The sequence below is a fragment of the Neofelis nebulosa genome, chromosome 7 (genome assembly GCF_028018385.1).
Source record: "Neofelis nebulosa isolate mNeoNeb1 chromosome 7, mNeoNeb1.pri, whole genome shotgun sequence".
NCBI classification, from domain to species: Eukaryota; Metazoa; Chordata; class Mammalia; order Carnivora; family Felidae; genus Neofelis; species Neofelis nebulosa.
In genome coordinates, this window is record NC_080788.1 from 99,893,963 (window position 1) to 99,901,904 (window position 7,942).

Below are 7,942 nucleotides of genomic sequence, written 5' to 3' on the forward strand. Positions count from 1 at the left end.
GTAGCTGCCGCCCTTACCAGGTCAGTAGGTCTTGCCACCAGGTTAAGAAGAAGATTGTAGTAAGCCTTTGGCCTCTAGTGATTCTCTTGAAATTGAGTCAGAACATTAAAAGCTTGCCCAAACTCCTCTTGTACAAATAGAAAGGTTTATGATAATTAGGAAAAGCCATGGTGAGACACTATTGAAGAGTTCAACTTTGTTGTTGTAGCAACACAAAGACAGCCTTGGGTAATCTGTAAAGGAATGAGTGTAGCCATGTTCCAATAATACTTTATTTATAAAACAGGTACTGGATATGGACCTTTTCTTTTACTAAAGGATTTAGTCTTTAATATTTATTATGTTAATAATATTTTTGGAGTTCTTTTAACCATCTGATTTTGTGTTTTGTAAGCATTCTTTTTACATACATATTTTTTCCCTTTTCTTGGATTGATAGAGATTTTTTAAAATTTTGTTTTAAATTTCATCTTCTCCATTGAAAGTGATGGTCTCTATTTTAATTTTTTGTGGTTCTAAAAATTCTTTTTTAAAAAAAAAATTTTTTTTTAACGTTTATTTATTTTTGAGACAGAGAGAGACAGAGCATGAACGGAGGAGGGTCAGAGAGAGAGGGAGACACAGAATCTGAAACAGGCTCCAGGCTCTGAGCAGTCAGCCCAGAGCCCGACGCGGGGCTTGAACTCACAGACCGTGAGATCGTGACCTGAGCCGAAGTCGGACGCTTAACCGACTGAGCCACCCAGGCGCCCCTGTGGTTCTAAAAATTCTAACAAGCATGTTTAATTGAACAAATTCAAAATTTAATCACTGTTTTTGCTCATCACCCAAATTATATACTATTATTTTTTATTTTACTTGTCTATATTTAACCCCACATTTCAGTACAGTTGTTGCTGCATTATACAGTCAATAGTAGCTTAGATTTTCTTATGCACTTTCTGCTTATTTTGCTCACCATTGATTTTTGCATCACAAATCAATTTTGGGGGGAGTCCATTTTACTTCTTCCTGGAGTAGGTCTTGTGAGTTTTAGAAGTCAGTTACACTAATTTCTTTAGGGTAATCTTTGCCTCTAGCTGTATTTAAGAACTTCCCTTCATTGTTCTGTAATGTTTAGTTGTGAATCTCTTTAAGCTTTTTTAGGACTCATCGGGATCCTTGAATCTGAGAATTTGTGCCTTTTATCAGTGTTGGAAAATTTTCAGCTATTATGTTTTTGAACATTGCCTCATTCCTATGTTATTTATTTGTTTCTTCTGGTAGTCTTAGTAGAGATGTGTTAAACATTCTCCCTCTGTTCTCAATATCTATTACATTTCTTTTTATATTTTTCGTCTATTATTCTTTCCTTCATCCTGAGTAATTTCTTCAAAATTATCTTTGATAATAATTCTTTCTTCAGCCACGTCTAATCTTCTCTTTTATCTCATTATTGAGTTTCCAAATCCAATGATATGTTTTAAATTTCTAGACACTCTACTTATGAAACACGCCTGTTCATACTTTAAGTACTATCTTTTTATATTTAAATGTAGTCAGTAAATTATTTCCAGTCACTGTGAGTCTGAAATGGTTGTGTTCTGTTTGAGTGTTAGTCACGTATGGTATTTTTTTTCTCTTGTACCTAAGGGATTTTTTGTCTTAATTTCATATTTGCTTTATCTGTGAATTCTTGGGAGCCAGACTTCAGGGTAGACTAGGATTTGCATTTATTTCTGCCAGTCACTTGGGAGTGTTTTTTTTTTTTTTTAATGTTTATTTTAGAGAGAGAGAGAGAGCAAGATGGGGAGGGGCAGAGAGAGAGGGAGACACACAGTCTGAAGTAGGCTCCAGGCTCTGAACTGTCAGCACAGAGCCCAATGCCCGGGCTCAAACTCATGACCTGAGCCAAAGTTGGACAGCGAGATCATGACCTGAGCCAAAGTTGGACGCTTAACCAACTGAGCCACCCAGGTGCCTCATTGGGAATGTTTTTTGTTTTTTATTTTTTTATGAAATTTATTGTCAAATTTGTTTCCATACAACACCCAGTGCTCATCCCAACAGGTGCCCTCAATACTCATCACTCACTCACCCCTGCCTTCCACCACCCATAAACCCTCAGTTTGTTCTCAGTTTTTAGGAGTCTCTTATGTTTTGGCTCCCTCCCTCTCTAACCATTTTTTTCTTCTTCCCCTCCCCCATGGTCTTCTCTTAAGTTTCTCAGGATCCACATAGGAGTGAAAACATATGGTATCTGTCCTTCTCTGTATGACTTATTTCACTTAGCAAACACTCTCCAGTTCCATCCACGTTGCTACAAAAGGCCATATTTCATTCTTTCTCATTGCCACGTAGTATTCCATTGTGTATATAAACCACAATTTCTTTATCCATTCATCAGTTGATGGATATTTAGGCTCTTTCCATAATTTAGCTATTGAGAGTGCTGCTATAAACATTGGGGTACAAGTGCCCCTATGCATCAGTACTCCTGTATCCCTTGGGTAAATTCCTAGCAGTGCTACTGCTGGGTCATAGGGTAGGTCTATTTTTAATTTTTTGAGGAACCTCCACACTGTTTTCCAGAGCGGCTGCCCCAGTTTGCATTCCCACCAACAGTGCAAGAGGGTTCCCATTTCTCCACATCCTCTCCAGCATCTATAGTCTCTTGTTTTGTTCATTTTAGCCACTCTGACTGGCATAAGGTGATACCTGAGTGTGGTTTTGATTTGTATTTCCCTGATGAGGAGTGACGTTGAGCATCTTTTCATGTGCCTGTTGGCCATCTGGATGTCTTCTTTGCATGTCATCCTTGCGCAGGGTCCATGCTAATCTTCTGTGTATTGTTCCAATTTTAGTGTATGTGCTGCTGAAGCGAGTACATCCGGATGTCTTCTTTAGAGAAGTATCTATTCAGGTTTTCTGCCCATTTCTTCACTGGATTATTTGTTTTTCGGGTGTGGAGTTTGGTGAGCTCTTTATAAATTTTGGATACTAGCCCTTTGTCTGATATGTCATTTGCAAATATCTTTTCCCATTCTGTCGGTTGCCTTTTAGTTTTGTTGATTGTTTCCTTTGCTGTGCAGAAGCTTTTATCTTCATGAGGTCCCAATAGTTCATTTTTGCTTTTGTTTCCCTTGCCTTTGGGGATGTGTCAAGTAAGAAATTGCTATGGCTAAGGTCACAGAGGTTTTTCCCTGCTTTCTCTTCTGGGGTTTTGATGGTTTCCTGTCTCATATTTAGGTCCTTTATCCATTTTGAGTTTCTTTTTGTAAATGATGTAAGAAAGTGGTCTAGTTTCATCCTTCTGCATGTTGCTGTCCAGTTCTCCCAGCACCATTTGTTAAAGAGACTGTCTTTTTTCCATTGGATGTTCTTTCCTGCTTTGTCAAAGATGAGTTGGCCATACTTTTGTGGGTCTAGTTCTGGGGTTTCTATTCTATTCCATTGGTCTATGTGTCTGTTTTTGTGCCAATACCATGCTGTCTTGATGATGACAGCTTTGTAGTAGAGGCTAAAGTCTGGGATTGTGATGCCTCCTGCTTTGGTCTTCTTCTTCAAAATTACTTTGGCTATTCGGGGCCTTTTGTGGTTCCATACAAATTTTAGGATTGCTTGTTCTAGCTTTGAGAAGAATGCTGGTGCAATTTTGATTGGGATTGCATTGAATGTGTACATAGCTTTGGGTAGTATTGACATTTTAACAATATTTATTCTTCCAATCCATGAGCACAGAATGTTTTTCCATTTCCTTATATCTTCTTCAATTTCCTTCATAAGCTTTCTATAGTTTTCAGCATACAGATCTTTTACATCTTTGGTCAGGTTTATTCCTAGGTATTTTATGCTTCTTGGTGCAATTGTGAATGGGATCAGTTTCTTTATTTGTCTTTCTGTTGCTTCATTGTTAGTGTATAAGAATGCAACTGATTTCTGTACATTGATTTTGTATCCTGCAACTTTGCTGAATTCATGTATCAGTTCTAGCAGAATTTTGGTGGAATCTATCGGGTTTTCCATGTATAGTATCATGTCATCTGCAAAAAGTGAAAGCTTGAGTTTGTCTTTGCCAATTTTGTTGCCTTTGATTTCCTTTTATTGTCTGATTGCTGATGCTAGAACTTCCAACACTATGTTAAACAACAGCCGTGAGAGTGGACATCCCTTTCATGTTCCTGATCTCAGGGGGAAAGCTCTCAGTTTTTCCCCATTGAGGATGATATTAGCTGTGGGCCTTTCATAAATGGCTTTTATGATGTTTAAGTATGTTCCTTCTATCCCGACTTTCTCGAGGGTTTTCATTAAGAAACGATGCTGAATTTTGTCAAATGCTTTTTCTGCATCGATTGACAGGATCATATGGTTCTTATCTTTTCTTTTATTAATGTGATGTATCACATTGATTGATTTTCGAATGTTGAACCAGCCCTGCATCCCAGGAATGAATCCCACTTGGTCATGGTGAATAATTCTTTTTATATGCTGTTGAATTCGATTTGCTAGTATCTTATTGAGAATTTTTGCATCCATATTCATCAGGGATATTGGTCTGTAGTTCTCTTTTTTACTGGGTCTCTGTCTGGTTTAGGAATCAAAGTAATGCTGGCTTCATAGAATGAGTCTGGAAGTTTTCCTTCCCTTTCTATTTTTTGGAATAGCTTGAGAAGGATAGGTATTATCTCTGCTTTAAATGTCTGGTAGAATTCCCCTGGGAAGCCATCTGGTCCTGGACTCTTATTTGTTGGGAGATTTTTGATAACTGATTCAATCTCTTCGCTGGTTATGGGTCTGTTCAAGCTTTCTATTTCTTCCTGTTTGAGTTTTGGAAGTGTGTGGGTGTTTAGGAATTTGTGCATTTCTTCCAGGTTGTCCAGTTTTTTGGCATATAATTTTTCATAGGATTCCCTGATAATTGCTTGTATTTCTGAGGGATTGGTTGTAATAATTCCATTTTCATTCATGATTTTATCTTTTTGGGTCATCTCCCTTTTCTTTTTGAGAAGCCTGGCTAGAGGTTTATCCATTTTGTTTATTTTTTCAAAAAACCAACTCTTGATTTCATTGATCTCCTCTACAGTTTTTTTAGATTCTATATTGTTTATTTCTGCTCTGATCTTTGTTATTTCTCTTCTTCTGCCAGATTTGGGTGTCTTTGCTGTTCTGCTTCTATTTCCTTTAGGTGTGCTGTTAGATTTTGTGTTTGGTATTTTTCTTGTTTCTTGAGATAGGCCTGGATTGCAATGTATTTTCCTCTCAGGACTGCCTTCGCTGCGTCCCAAAGCGTTTGGATTGTTGTATTTTCATTTTCGTTTGTTTCCATATATTTTTTAATTTCTTCTCTAATTGCCTGGTTGACCCACTCATTCGTTAGTAGGGTGTTCTTTAACCTCCATGCTTTTGGAGGTTTTCCAGATTTTTCTTGTGGTTGATTTCAAGCTTCATAGCATTGTGGTCAGAAAGTATGCATGGTGTGATCTCAATTATTGTATACTTATGAAGGGCTCTTTTGTAACCCAGTATGTGATCAATTTGGAGAAGGTTCCATGTGCACTCGAGAAGAAAGTATATTCTGTTGCTTTGGCATGCAGAGTTCTAAATATATCTATCAAGTCCATCTGATCCAGTGTATCATTCAGGGCCCTTGTTTCTTTATTGATCCTGTGTCTAGAGGATCTATCCAATGTTGTAAGTGGAGTATTAAAGTCCCCTGCAATTACCACATTCTTATCAATAAGGTTGCTTATGTTTGTGATTAATTGTTTTATATACTTGGGGGCTCCTGTATTTGGTGCATAGACATTTATAATTGTTAGCTCTTCCTGATGGATAGACCCTGTAATTATTATATAATGCCCTTCTTCATCTCTTGTTACAGCCTTTAATTTGAAGTCTAGTTTGTCTGATATAAGTATGGCTACTCCAGCTTTCTTTTGACTTCCAGTAGCATGATAGATAGTTCTCCATCCCCTCACTTTCAATCTGAAGGTGTCCTCAGGTCTAAAATGAGTCTCTTGTAGACAGCAAATAGATGGGTCTTGTTTTTTTTTTATCCATTATGATACCCTATGTCTTTTGGTTGGAGCATTTAGTCCATTTACCTTCAGTGTTATTATTGAAAGATATGGGTTTAGAGTCATTGTGATGTCTGTAGGTTTCATGCTTGCAGTGATGTCTCTGGTACTTTGTCTGACAGGATCCCCCTTAGGATCTCTCGTAGGGCTGGTTTAGTGGTCATGAATCCCTTCAGTTTTTGTTTTTTTGGGAAGACCTTTATCTCTCCTATTCTGAATGACAGACTTGCTGGATAAAGGATTCTAGCCTGCATATTTTTTTCTGTTCATCACATTGAAGATTTCCTGCCATTCCTTTCTGGCCTGCCAAGTTTCAGTAGACAGATCTGTCATGAGTCTTAACGGTCTCCCTTTATATGTTAGAGCATGTTTATCCCTAGCTGCTTTCAGAATTCTCTCTTTATCCTTGTATATTGCCAGTTTCACTATAATATGTCATGCAGAAGATCGATTCAAGTTACGTCTGAGGGGAGTTCTCTGTGCCTCTTGGATTTCAATGCCTTTTTCCTTCCCCAGGTCAGGGAAGTTCTCAGCTATGATTTCTTCAGGTACACCTTCAGCTCCTTTCCCTCTCTCTTCCTCCTCTGGAATCCCAATTATGCGTACATTATTTCCCTTAATTACGTCACTTAGTTCTCTAATTCTCCCCTCATACTCCTGGATTTTTTTTATCTCTCTTTTTCTCAGCTGCTTCTTTTTCCATAATTTTATCTTCTAGTTCACCTATTCTCTCATCTGCCTCTTCAACCTGAGCTGTGGTCGCCTCCATTTTATTTTGCAGCTCATTTATAGCATTTTTTAGCTCCTCCTGACTGTTTCTTAGTCCCTTGATCTCTGTAGTAATAGATTCTCTGCTGTCCTCTATACTTTTTTCAAGCCCAGCGACTAATTTTATGACTATTATTTTAAATTCATTTTCTGTTATATTGCTTAAATCGTTTTTGATCAGTTCATTAGCTGTCGCTACTTCCTGGAGTTTCTTTTGAGGAGAATTCCTCCGTTTCATCATTTTGGATAGTCTCTGGGGTGGCGTGGAACTGCAAGGCTCTTCCTCTGTGCTGTCTGGAGTAACTTGAGTTGGTAAACGGGGCCACAGTCAGATCTGATGTCTGCCCCCAGCCTGCTGCTGGGGGCCACAGTCAGACTGGTGTGTACCTTATCTTCCCCTCTCCCAGGACTCGCTTTGGAGTGGTGTGGCCTCTGTCTGGGCTACTTGCACACTGCCAGGCTTGTGGTGCTGCTTCAGTGGGATTTGGCGTATTAGCTGGGGTGGATCCGCAAGGTGCACAGGGGCAGGAGGGGTAGGCTCAGCTCTCTTTGCCTTCAGTGGTCCACTTCAGGAGGGGCCCTGCAGCACCAGGAGGGAGGCAGACCCGCCGGAGGGATGGATCCACAGACGCACAGTGTTGGGTGTTTGCACGGTGCAAACAAGTTCCGTGGCGGGAACTGACTCCCTTTGGGATTTTGGCTGGAGGATGGGAGAGGGAGCCAGCGCTTCCCACTGCCTTCGTTCCCTGCCAAGCTGAGTTCTGTCCTCCAGGGCTCAACAACTCTCTCTCCCGCTCTCCGAGCAGAGCTGATGACCTATAACATTCCAGATGTTAAGTCCCACTGGCTGTCAGAACACACTCCATCCAGCCCCTCCACTTTTGCAAGCCGGACTCGGGGGCTCTGCCTTGCCTGGTGGGCTGGCTGCTCCTCCGCCGCCCCAGCTCCCTCCCGCCAGTCCGTGTAGCGCGCATTGCCCCTCCGCCCTTCCTACCCTCTTCCGTGGGCCTCTCGTCTACGCTTGGCTCCAGAGAGTCTGTTCTGCTAGTCTTCTGGTGATTATTGGGGTAAATTAGGCAGATATAGGTGGAATCTAAGTGATCAGCAGGATGTGTGAG

The 7,942-nt window shown here is 40.1% G+C and overlaps 1 non-coding gene across 1 annotated transcript; it reads right to left on the bottom strand.

The window, feature by feature from the left end:
* Positions 1-2,765: 2,765 nt before the first annotated feature.
* Positions 2,766-2,867, bottom strand: LOC131518357 (U6 spliceosomal RNA). Its single transcript, XR_009265046.1, has one exon. It is a non-coding gene; the product is annotated as a U6 spliceosomal RNA (small nuclear RNA).
* Positions 2,868-7,942: the final 5,075 nt, after the last annotated feature.